Source organism: Simochromis diagramma, unplaced genomic scaffold (assembly GCF_900408965.1).
Source record: "Simochromis diagramma unplaced genomic scaffold, fSimDia1.1 OVJJ01000602.1, whole genome shotgun sequence".
Taxonomy (NCBI): domain Eukaryota; kingdom Metazoa; phylum Chordata; class Actinopteri; order Cichliformes; family Cichlidae; genus Simochromis; species Simochromis diagramma.
The window spans coordinates 7198776-7212392 of NW_024387040.1; positions in this window are offsets into that span (position 1 = coordinate 7198776).

Consider the following 13617-nt stretch of genomic DNA (forward strand, 5'->3'; position numbering starts at 1 on the left):
GGAGCCATGCTGACCCAACCTCTGCTGGAACAAGCGGAGCCTGCATTACAGCTCATATGTTAGCACCACGAGCCCCAGGGGAAAACAGCCTTTGTTTTGCATTCCATTGTTTCAATGCATTCATATTCAGGGGAGCTTATAGCACAGTGACACATATTGAAATTGACTGCATGGCGCCAAACACTATATTCCTTCATTTGAAACCCTCTGAAGACATATTTATGGTCTTTTACAGAGATGAGCATCATTAGAAGCTGCAACATTTTCCCCAGGTTGTTGCTATGGTGTTTTGCAGAACAAATATATTTGTACAAGCTTAACTGGAGCCTTTTTTCTAAGATTAAAGATTCATTTTAATTATCGCTGTGCAGCATGAGGTTATAAGCTTAAATGAGTAAATTTAGTTTCCTTAGTTAACTTAAGAAGTGTTCCTGAATTTTCTCTGACAGTGTTTATCTGCTCTACCTCAGCTCCACTGATGTAAACAGCGGTGTGTAAAATTTGCCTCCTTTATTTTTTTTTTCCAGTATGCAAGCTGCAATAACATCAGTACATCCTTGTTTTATAAATGGTAATCCCATTTCTGAATCCAGCATAATTTCCTTTTCCACAAACGCTATTTTCATCTCCATTTTATTCATTTGTCTATCCTTAGCCACATCCACAAGATTCAGAAATATCTATGTGGCATTTTCATTAGTCCGACAAATTGTGCATTGCTGAAAGGCCTGCAGTGGAAAGTGTTTCTGGACAGCTGATTGCCTCTTAGTTTCCATTTGTGCTGTGGCTGTTTTTGAGAGGTTCGCACAGTCCAAGGAAATGTTAAATTAGCATATTGCTGCTGTTTAGTAAGGAGCACATTATAACTAAATTGTGTCAAATGCAATGGCAGATTCGAACATAATCTTTCATTGCTCAATAAAATCTCTAAAGCTCAACAAAAGGTTTATATGGAAAAGAAGCTTTTTTTGTGCTACTGTCAGAAATGGCAGGAAACGTGTTGATTTCAGTCTTGGTGTCTCCTCAAACAGACTGCTGGAACACAAGGAACAATGCAACAGTTCATTATGTGTCAGTGTCGGATGACTTCTTGCCCACTGTCTCCCATAGTTTGTGTTTTTTGTGCTTGTCATTGGTGGTCTCTTTATTTTTCTTCTTCTTCCCTTCAACCTCTGATGGCACCCTTATAGAGCTCTCTGCTCTGATGAAAAGGGAGTTCTTCCTCCCGACTGTCGCCAAGTGCATCATAGAGGAGTCACTCTCTCTCCAGGGTCTATACTTATATATAAATGTAAATGAAACTGAATAGATTCAAAGTGACTTGAACATCAAAGCACAAAGAGAGTGCTGTATCTTAACAGTCTGGAGGGGATAGTAAGCAAAGGGGATACTAAGTGCTGTTTGATGTTCAGCTACACACCAGGCAAAATGACTCATTTTTTGTTACTGAGAGAGTATGCAACACTAGCTTTCCATGAGCATACAAAGAAATTAAAACACCCACATGAGACCAATAAACAGAGCACAAGAAGAGAAACGTATGACAATCCTGACAACCCTCTCTGCCCTGTTTTCTCTATCGAAAGATATAACTATATAAATAGGTTCGTTTGTTGGCCATCTTGGCTTTTAATGGGCAACACTACAGCTCAAAAAAAAAAAAATTCTCATTTGCTTTTTGTTACAGGTACACAGAAGAGCCAGAGGGCATCAGTCACTGCCCTACAGTGTCAAATACGCAAGACTGCAACAGAAACAAACTCTCTATTGCCTCTGAAGGACCACAATTTTGAAACTATCTGATACAGATCTTTACACAGACACAAAAAAAGATTACGGCCATAAGTGGCCACAAGTGCAAAACATATCTTAAGAGATATTGGCAACTAAAACAGCAGGACCGGAGAAAGTGAGCAAAGATCTTTGCCACAGCAGGCGATACAACTTAACCTAACAAAAACTATGAGCCATATAGGCAGTTTTCCAGGCAGCTGAGCGCACACATCTCCACAAATATACTGGCTGTTCGACTGACTCAGGCTGGTTGACTATTGTAACCACGTCTCCCAAGCCTACTATGTGCAGTCACCCAGAAGGGGCTATTACTTTGTAAGAGCCCTGTTTTATGAATGCTTATGTGTACAAGTTAATAAAAGCAGTAAAAACTGGAACATGTCTACAATATATATGCTAATTTAACATTTCCTTGGGCTGTGTAAAACTTCCATATTACCATACCTGGTAATTGCTTAATAAAAGCTAAGGGATTTGGGCTGATCAACACCTCACTGTGATGTCATAATAATATATCGCAACCTACTGTGAATTATTTCTTAACATTTGCTGGCAAACTTTAAGAAAATTTGTGTTTAGACTGTTGTCTACCATGGTCTTGTGCTTTTCATAGCCACAGCTGGTCCACGCCAACTCCACTTTCCACAGCCCACTTCTCACTTAAAATGTACTCTTGGGCTTCAGCACTTAGCAACATGTTCACTCTACTAACCCAGGAAAGCTGAATATCCCCTAAATTACAGAAGAACAAATAAAGAGGTGAACTTAAAATGTAGTGCATATTCTGCACAGGAAACCACCAATTGTTGTGCTCTTCAGATATATGACCATGAAAAATGGTTTGAGTATTTTACAACCGGAAAGCTTAGAATCTGAATCACTGCTTTGAAAGGCTCAACTAAACGTGAGATAACAAAAGAGAAAATTAGGTAGTGAATGAGTCCTTGAGGAACAAAAAAAAAGGGGGAATTTTCATGTTATATAGTAAGATTGCTGCTGGGAGCCGGCCAGACACCAACTATAGATCTCTCTGTATCCACTCTTTACATGGTTATATTGTTTCAGCAGTTTCTAAGTGTATCCTGCAGTGTTCATTACATTATTGATTATTCAATTAGGAAGATCACAATGTGCTGAGTGAGCAGAATCCAGAGGAGGGAGATGTCCCATTAGCTAAACTATGTGGACTCTGTGGGGTTGGACGTAGCACCGATCAGTGGAAATCGTGTCAAAATAAAAGCAGTGGATGTACAGCAGAGCCTCCAACTCTGTCAGCTGAAAGTTTGCCACTGCTAACACGACAGTCAAGCTGCTTATTGTTCACCCCTCAAATCCAGTGTTGCACACTTTAGTCATTGAAATCTCAGTTATAATTCAAAACTCTCTGCAGAAAAAAAAACACTGCATTGTCTGTCAATGTACTCTCTCTACTCTAAACTACTACAACTGTTCCCACATCTTGTGTCATTTCCTTTTATCCCACACAACATATCATTAGACGTACAAAGCCTGTCAGCGGGTATGATCTCTATAAAGAGAGTCTGCATGTGACTATGTAGAATCTGAGAATCTTTTTGGCCTTCTTTTATGAACTGCTGGTTGTCTGAATGCTGCTGAAATATCACAGTTGAGCAGGCCTTGGTTGCATGCTGGTAAATAGTCCATGTGAAGAGCAAAAGAGTGATGGTGTGTGCCAAAATAGATCTGATAACCACTGCCTATAATCTCATGCTGATTCAGTTTTACATTCCCTTTTTCAGTACAGCTGCATTCAGCTGTAAACAGTGACTGTCAGGTTTAATTAGAATTATGGGCCGGATATCTTCTGGCTACAGAGGAAACTTCGACGAATTGGCTGTTGTCTGTTGCAAGTCTGAGGGCTCCTAGATTGGACTTGCTTGCCAAAGCAGCCAATTGCAAACAAAGTTTCTCTAATATTAATTTCGATGTTTAAATGTTGACAAAGGGGGGAGGAGGTGAATTTTATAGAGGAACATTTGGAAAAATTTACAAATAAATGCATTATATAGATGGAGTGGGGTGTAATATAATATACCATATAATGTAATATTTATATGGCAGTACTATACATTAAAAATGGATTATTACATATTTTAAAAAGAAATGCTTTTAAATCATTATAGATCCATGCATATAAATGTATACATTAATATGACATGGGACTGTGTAGTAGATAAGGATATTTATTTATAGTACATGTACATAATTTTGATTGGATTATCAAAACAGATATATAAGATTAGAGATATATAAGAGTTAGATAAGGGTAGGAATTAATAAGCATTTGCTTCCAAAACACCTTTTTAAATAGGAAATTGTTAACATTTTCCCCACGTGATGGATTTCACTAATTTTGTGTTCGAAAATAAAAATGTGGTTGATTTAGAACTGGAAATATTAGCAGCAACACACAATTAGCTGTTTGATAATCTAGTCACCTAAAGGCCCATCAATCACTGCTACATTTATCATATTGCCATGCTGATGCATGGACTATCATGCTGCTGACCATCTGATCCGTAGCGAGAGTAGGAAGGAGGTGGAAGTATGGTCTGGATAGAAAAGGAATGAAATTCAGTAGAAGGAGAGACAAAATACATGTGAGTGAATGAGAAGAAGATCGCTGAATAGATGTCCAGAGATATAGTAGATATACTGGACAAAGGAAGATGGAGGTACCAGGCAGGTAGACCACAGAGAAGGTTCATGGATGCTGTGCAGACGGTTGGTGTAACAGAGGCAGATGATCCGCTGTGATAACGCTTAAAGAGAGAAGCCGAGTAGTAGCAAAAGACTTTTTCCAGTTTGAACGTGTACAATGTGTTAATGTTCAGTGCACAGGGCAAAGTTTGTTTTGTCCTTCATGCAGACTTAGTTAAAAAGAATGCAGTCCCAAATTTGAGAGATATGGAGTTGCTAATCTTAAGCCCATCATAAAAGTAATAAATAAAGTTAACAATTACCTAACACACTGATACAGGGTATAAATTGTCCATTGTGTGTGTGTGTGGTGTGTGTGTGCATGGATGTGTGTGTGTGTGTTTTTGTATGTGTACATGCATGTGAGTCATTTCTCATCATCAAGACAGGAAGGAGCTGGCAGACAGAAGCCAATCAAACCTTCATCACAGCCCACTGATTCACAGGAAATGTATGCACAACACAATAAAGCACAGACAAGCACACAATAATCTTCAGAGCAGACTGAGCATCATCAGTCTACTTGCTGCGTGTGCATTAATAACGTGTTGAACCAGTTCAGGCCGCATGCAGGGACTCCCAAGAAATATATGCCAAACCTCTAAAGTGTTACCTTATTGCTTAACGCAGTATCAGCCTACGGTGCTTGTGAATATGATATAAATACCAAAGAAATGGATTAAAATCTAACACATTTATTATTAAAACTTGTGTTTAAAAGCTCATTATCTCAAAAGGGATATATAAATATTAAAAGCTATATTAGTATTCTGGCTTTCACATTACAACCGTAAAATCCACTAATGTTTGCACAGTTTCAGATTTCCTGCTGTGCACGTTTGCTTTTGAGGCCTGTTTGACAGCAGCTCACACTAACAGAGTAGGTTTTGGTAAAAAATAATCAAAGGAGCTGCGTCCTCTGTGTCTCTTCTTTCCCCTCTAATAAGCCCATCGGTGTGCAGAACATTTGAAGGGAATTCCTGGAGATGTCTGTATTATGTTGGTGATAATGCAGCTTTTCTCCTGAGCGCATCAACATAAAAGCAAGAATCTTGAAATGCTCCTTCCCCCCCTGTGCTATCATGTGCAGAAACCTTCTACTGGGAACCAATCCATCTCATTAACGCTGTTTGCTGTTAATCTGTCACTGCCAAAGCATAAATTTCTTGGCTTTGCACATCTGCCAGTTCTAGGGGATGTGCAATCTCGATAGTCCGTTGGTCCTATTGTCACGCTGATAGATTGCCAATAACTGATTCAAGTTGTGATAAACTATAAGGTTATCTTCAGTTCACTTATCTCTTCCACAAACACTTATGGTCAAACAGAGAGCAGAGGTGACAATGGGAATGTTATTCCTCTGCTCTTCATCTCTGTGTATTTTCTTTAATCCTGTGATTTTAATACAACTACACATTAATTTTAAAGTCTGCAGAGAACATGAACAGTGTGCATACGCACATGTGCAAGGCTGCAAGTGTTAGTCATATAAAGGAAAGGCCAGCATGTAAATAAGTACAATATAACTGTGTTTAATATTTAAAATAATTTACTGATTTGAAAATAGCACTGATGATAAAGCTAACAAAATATCATCTTGACATTATTCATCCTTTAGATCTCTGTCCTGCAGTTTAAAGCCATAATTCAAAATGTCCAGCGTGGTGGGTGTCGCATGGCAAAAGATCCCAGCTGTGTAGCTTAATTGAGATTCACGGTGTAATTTAGTGCACCATATGTGGATTTGTGTGTTTGTCTCCAGAGTCTGCACCGTTATCAGTCACGGTCATCTACGTGGGCCTGTGTCAGTGTAATTGTAAGACATAATTATCATCATTATCGATTTGAGATTTCAATAAAAGCAGCTGCTCGATGGATCATCGATAGATCAATAGATAGACAGATGTGCAAAGACATCAGTGTCGAAGTCAAACACGGTGAACTGGCACTTTACTGAATAGGTCTCAATTCCGTTGCAGATAATCGTTCCCACATTGTCATCAGCAATCTTAATTAGCATCCCAGTGCTCCCTGTTCTGGCCATTAAATTCTGCTCAAATCCAGTTCTACAGCTCATCAGTTACACCTTAATGTCTTCTGTTATCGTGCGACTTTTCTCTTCCAAAGACAAAAATAGATTTCAATGTACAGTGCATTTCTTTTTACGTTATTCAAGCTTCACCACTTATTGCCACACAATTAACTGCAATTACCACCTCAGCTGTTGGTCTGTTGTATTAGTGTGAAAGCTCATGCACCAAACAGAAAAAAATCTTTCACATGCTTCAGTGTCCAACAACATGTGGCATATGTCATTATCACTCCTGTCTGTTTCTGAGTTGAAATGTTGCCATTTTAATGGTTTAGAAAGGAATAGCTCTTGACCTTTTAGGTAGAAAATATCATCAGTTTATCATTTTATCCTACATGACACTTGCACCCTTGAGTCCAGGTGGATATTTGTGCCAAAGTTGAAAAAAATCTCTCAAGGAGGCTTTCTAGCTCATTTTTTTTTTTCATTTTAGATTGAGTCATGTTCAATTTTAAGCTAAAGCTAGCTGCTAATGGAGCAGGAAGTTAGCAACCTATGCTAGCTGCACCATGCAGAGTTTGAGATGCATTTTCAAAAAGGTAAGAAGTTAAAAAATAATAATCTTTATATTATCAGCACATATTCAAACTGCCTGCTAACCCATGTGATCCACGTGATGCCCCTGAATTTTATTTAATCTATATGAGTAAAAGGAAAATTCACAAGCTGTGATTAATTGCATAAAATGAAGAGCAGACTGATGTATTAAACTTCTAGTTTTGTTGGGTGAGAAATTCCTGGCATCTCATAACTGTCTTGAGTCACAATAAAAAGCTATGAGAGCTTTTCAACAGGTTGATTTTTGCTAAATGGGTCTAAAAGTGCAGAGATGATACAAACACCTATCATCCTTCACTTGTACCGGGATTTTAAAAGTGATATTCACTTAATTAAAAATCAGTTAACCTGTCTGTTTTCAGCTTGTTCTGCTTGTGGATATATTACTGGTATTAAATATCTATAAAACTGTCACAGTTTTTGTAAGATTAAAGGCTGAGTAAATAAGTTGCTGCTGCTGCTGCTAGCATCAGCTGTGGAGTTGGTGCAGAAGTGAGGAAGAGACGGAGGAAGATGAAGTTCACATGGTAAGAAAATAGAGAACGAACATATTTAGGAAGGAAGAGATTCAAGGATTCAAGTAAAATGGATGGCTACTTTGGCCATGAGTCACTGCTAATAGCTGAAGTGTAGCTTTTAATGAACACATGCTGCAGTGCAACTAAGAACTAACCCAACAACAACTCTACCAACCTGAGTTTAGTGTGGAAGAAGTTGTGAAAATGTAGAGCTGAAAAACTCAAAGAAAAAGATAAACATAGATGCAGCAAAACGATATGTTATCTCTAAGGGGATTCTGCTGCTGCACCACCATCAACAGTTACAAGCACTTGCTGAAGAAGTGCAGGAGGAGGTGCTGCCTGGACCAAAAATGACAGGGCTGACTTTTTGTCCCAGTCCTGGCCACGAACTGTTAGTCCTGACTTCAGTTCAGGAAATGAGGCTTGAGGTGAGAAGGAACAGGACAACATTTGAGTAAGATGCCAGTGTCGTTGACTCTTTCCTTCACTTTTCTTCTTCTTTGGTGAAGGGGACCAATTCTTCAAAGATAACACTTATGTATAATGCTTCATATCTTGAGTCTAAAGGTCCAGGTAGAGTTCAAATGTCCATCCACCTCACACGAATACCTGTGAGCTCTCTACTTTTCTCCTCTAGCATACTGTTATATTTTGTAGGTCTTTAGCCACATAAGTAAAACTACAATTAGTCCTTCCCAGCCTCTGCATTCAAATATGGTGGGCGAACATTGTAAACCTCCTCCAATGTATTTTTAATAGATTCATTATAAGTTCATGAGAATGTTTAAAGATGTAATGTAACTGTTCTGTTCTTTATTTATGATTACATTATACTTTTTTGTATTAAATAACCTCATAAAATTACTCTCTGTACCTTTAGATCAAACAACATAGAGGCAGAGTTAACAAAATAAAGAACATATTGAAACATTTAGCAGCTGAAGAGCCAGATACAACCCTCATGAGTTGGCAGACACCAAATCTGAGTCAGAACTCTGAAGTGTGAGGAGCAGGTGCCACTGATCCTGGAAGCAAAATCCCTACTTTTTTCCAGACAAAACGTTTTTTACCTCACTTGCATGGTTAGAATTGATATTTATATTGAATCTCTAAATCACAAGTCAAATTAACAACAACATCTGTTTAATTAAATGCTCAGTTTCCAAGTGTTTGTATTATTTTTTCCATTTTTGTTAAAACTTTGGGCTTTCAGTCAAAAGGTTTGAAAACAACATTTGATCCATTCCGAAATTTATAAGCCAACAATATTAACAAGCAAAAGGTTAAATGTTGAGTACCTTGGGAGTTCGGACCTGGCTTCACCATCTGAGCCTATGGTTCAAAAGCAGCCAGCATATATGACTCCACAAAGCTTTTACAGTTCCAATACATTTTGATAACCTAAATGAATTATTTACTGGATAACACTGCAGAAAGCAACTAAACACAAAGGTAGGTGCTGATGGAGAAGAGACCTCATCCACCCAGTGATTAGCAGGGATAAAAGACAGAGTGAGAGAACAGGTTAATAATGATGATAAAACAAACAATAAAGTGAGGGCAATCGTGGAGGTGCACAGAGGCGTAAGAGCCACCACTAAAAGAATGAAAGTGCATTAGGCAGAAACTGTACTCAAGGTTACATTCACATATCTTCGCAGTATGTAATTTAATTTTTTTATTCATTTTATGAAGACCAAGTTCCATATAATTGGCGTTGTAAGAAGACAACACTACAAGAAGACCGTTTCCTCACCCTGTCAGCACTTAGAGACCGTAGGCAGTCTTCTAAAGCGTTGCAGAACAATATGGCTAATGGCTCTCTACCCAGACAATCTGGAACACACTGCACACAGCCAGCCTCCAGTCTCACAGGGCCTGCCATCACTGTTCACCATCAGGTCCATTTGCACTGTTGTCTGCAACATGTGCAGTGGAACCTGAACATCTGGAGTAACGTTTTGTTCGGCAAGGAGTCCAGATTCTGTCTATAGCAGCTGGACTGTAGGGTAGAAAAGATACTGACTGCTGCACCGATAAGGTAACAGCTTTTGCTGGAGGCAGTATAATAGTGTAGGGCGGCATCTCCCTCACTGGAAAAACAAGGCTTGTCATCATTGGAGGGAATCTCGATGCAGAGAGATATCGAAATGACATTCTGTAACCGGTGTAATCCCATATCTCCACAGTCTGGGACTGAACTCTATCCTCCAAGATGACAACACTTAAACACATAGAGAGGGGTTTATCAGAGACTACCCCCATTTGCCTGCAGTCCTGACCTCAACCTTAATGAATCCGCTTGTGGGTGCTGCTATGCCTGAGTGACCAAAACAACCACATTGGCTGATATGTGACAAATGCTGGTTGAAGAATGGGATGCCCCAGCAGCGTGTGACCAAACTGGTGACCAGCATGAGGAGGAGGTGCCAGGTTGTTGTAGTTGCGTATGGTTCTTCCACATGTTCCTCAGGCCTCTGTTTGTTAAATTGTTAAATTGCCAATATGTCTGGTTTCTTCAGACTTCAATCATCCAATCCAGTAAACGACACCAAACAACAGTCAGTAGTAGAATAAGCTGTTTGGCATTGGCAGAGAAGATCTGGTAAATTTTTCATAGTCTGCTGCTTAACCCACAAATGCATTTTCCTTACAAATGTGACACAATAAGTGGAAATAAACAGGATTTCCAATAGTATAAGATTTATTGCCAAGAGGCATTGTTACAAGAAGAAATAATCAACCAAGCAAATACAGATTTCCTAAGAGACAGGAAATTTATTTTTCGTTTAAATCTAGTTTTAAGGACTTTTAGTGAGGTAATCTTCTTCTTGTCATTATTATATAATATTATACCTATAAACCTAACTGATCAGAAAAATAATTTACAGGCCATGCACTCTACACAAACACAGCAAAAAAAAAAAAAAATTTGTTCTGCACTCAAAATAACAGAGATAAGAAGAAAGGGCTCGTGGTGCTGTTTTCTCCTGATTCTGTTCACAAAGAAGAGTCTTTCATTTACAAGCAAGCATTTTTTTCTTCGCTAGCAATGATCTGAGCACAAGAAGCAGAGCGACATGAGAAAAGATGAAAAGGCAGGATACTTTCTATCCTTCAGTGTGGTTAAAACGTTAAAATTATACACTTTAACTGTCAATTTCACAAGTGACAGATAAGGAAATATCTCTCCCTCTCTCTTTCATTTTGATAAAATTTGTTCACATAGATCAAAAAATGATGCGTGGCATGCACAAATATTTGTTTGGAAATTTCCTTGGCATCAAAAGACTAACAAAAGACAGAACAGGGAAAAACTGGAGATGCAAAGAGATTTGCTCCAAAGCAAAGGCGATATCAGTCGAAAACCTAATGAGGCCATTTGATGTGATTACCTGCAGGGCAATTATTGATCCTTTCCAAAAGCTGAAAATTATAATCCGGCAAACTGAAGATGATGAAATTCTGATTATTTGGATTTTATTATATTTTCACAAAAGCCTTTTTAGTTTATCTCTTGGCTGTAATTAAAATGATTTGCAATCAGATTTTTCATGCTGTTATGAATACATTATAACAGATGAAAACATATTTAGGCTTTAACTTGATGTGTTTCACATTGTTATGTTCTATAAATTTAAGCAGGACTGTGTCTGAATATCAGAGACAGCGAGGGTAAAAATCCCATCTGTATCGCTGTGCAACTTCTGTACCGTCTTTGAGGCAAAAACCATCACGCACATGAACACACACCCCTCAACAGTCCTAAAGCGCAACAGAAAAAAGAAGATGAAGACAAGAAACAAAAAAAGCAAAAACCTGAAGCCATGCCAGCACTCATCCAATGCACTGGGATGCTACAAATGCATAAATATGCTTTTAAATTTGGTACATTTGAATCTGTTTTAAACAGCTGGTCATGAATCTAATTTAATTAGGCTATTGCTGAATGTATTTTATTTGGCAAATGCTACTTCAGACCTAGATTGCATTTTATTCCACTTCTATGTGTTGTAAATTTCAGCAAAGCCCCCACAAAGCTCTGTGGAGGCATCCACCTATTGCTTGCACAGTCACTATACGACCAATTCAATTCAATTCAATTTTATTTTTATAGTGCCCAATCACAACAACAGTCGCCTCAAGGTGCTTTATATTGTACAGTAGATCCTACAATAATAGATACAGAGAAAAACCCAACAATCATACGACCCCCTATGAGCAAGCACTTTGGCGACAGTGAGAAGGAAAAACTCCCTTTTAACAGGAAGAAACCTCCAGCAGAACCAGGCTCAGGGAGGGGCGGCCATCTGCTGGGACTGGTTGGAGTGAGAGAAGGAAGACAGGATAAAAGACATGCTGTGGAAGAGAGTCAGAGATGAGTGAGAAAGGTGACTGGAAAGGAAAAAACTCAATGCATCATGGGAATCCCCCCGGTAGCCTACGTCTATTGCAGCATAACTAAGGGACCAGCACATCAACTGTGCTCTTCAAACAGACTACATAGTAGTGTGTCCACAAGGGAGTTTAAATTGCCATTAGACTAAACTACTGTTAGTCTTGCAATTGCCAGGCGCAGTGGTTTGCAGCATGGACTGGACCAGTGGGAATCTAATAGCCTTCCTCCCATCACCAGTTGTGACAGATGGCTGTTCCTTCCTGAGTCACGTTCCCCTAGTCCTAGTCAGCCAACAGTCATGGCAGACCATGGCCCTTCCCGAAACCTGTATTTTTCTCTGGAGAGAGATTTTTTCCTCCCCACCATCGCCAAGTGCTTGCTCTAAATTCTATATTATCCATTGAACTCCATGACCTGTGTCCCTTAACTGAAATGGGCAGCTCACAGTTAAGTCATGCTGTGTGAAGAGGAGTTAAATGGGCGTCAGTCACACATTATTATAGAATAGCGCACAAGGCCTGATGAAAAAAAGAAAATTGGTACCCACCTTTGTGAAACTCATTATCTCTAAATGGCTTTTTAATGGTTTTTCCGCGACCTTCTAATGCAAAGAAAGTATATGTCAAATTTACTTGGTAATGCACCCCTCTGCACATTACTTCCTCTGCAGTTTTTTGGGTCTGCTCAGTTTTGGCAGCTTCCACAAAGTCAACAAAAGTCATCATCCAAATGTTCATTTGCTTCACACCAGTTTCAGGGGCCAAAACAGACACCATCTGCACTCTTTATGAAACTAAACCCACCCAGTGGATGGCTTTTTAAGCATTAGAATCAATGAAACCCTTACAATTTACACATCCAAAACATGTTTTGTTTGTCTTGATGTTATTCCACGCTTCGTAAAAATTCTTCAGTTCTTCGGAATGTAAAAATATCATTTGATTATTACTGTAAAATTACATGCAGGACAATTTCATTTAAATATTATGAACCAAGCTAATCATGTCCAGCTGTTCCGTTATGAAAAGGAAGTTACCCAGAATTAGTCTGTTAAATTGATGTTTTTGGAAGGTTCCCTGCATTAACCCACTCAAACACAGCATTGCTCAGAAATGCCTACACAAATGGCTATTTTAAATTCTCACAGCATAACTCTGTGTAGGAAAAGGTGTAGGTGTAAACCGCTTTAATACTGCTACACTGGGCCTGTTTGCTCTCCACCACAATGATCTGAAATCACAAGGAAAACCATGCAATAGATAGACTTAAATAGATGGATTCCACAGTGTAACACCAAATAAATCAAAGGCAGAGAGCTTGAGATAGTCATAGAGAGGCACTCCGTGAAGAGATCAAAAGTAGAGCATTTCTGCACCTGCCAGTGACTGTGTGATGCATGTCATGGATGGCTGGCTCACTGAGGGAAAAGGGGACTATACACCCTGTATCATGGTGGCACACTGGAGACTGATGTTTATATGCATACATCACGACTTGTCAGGTCTTATTTGTAATTACCTTGCTGCTCAAGG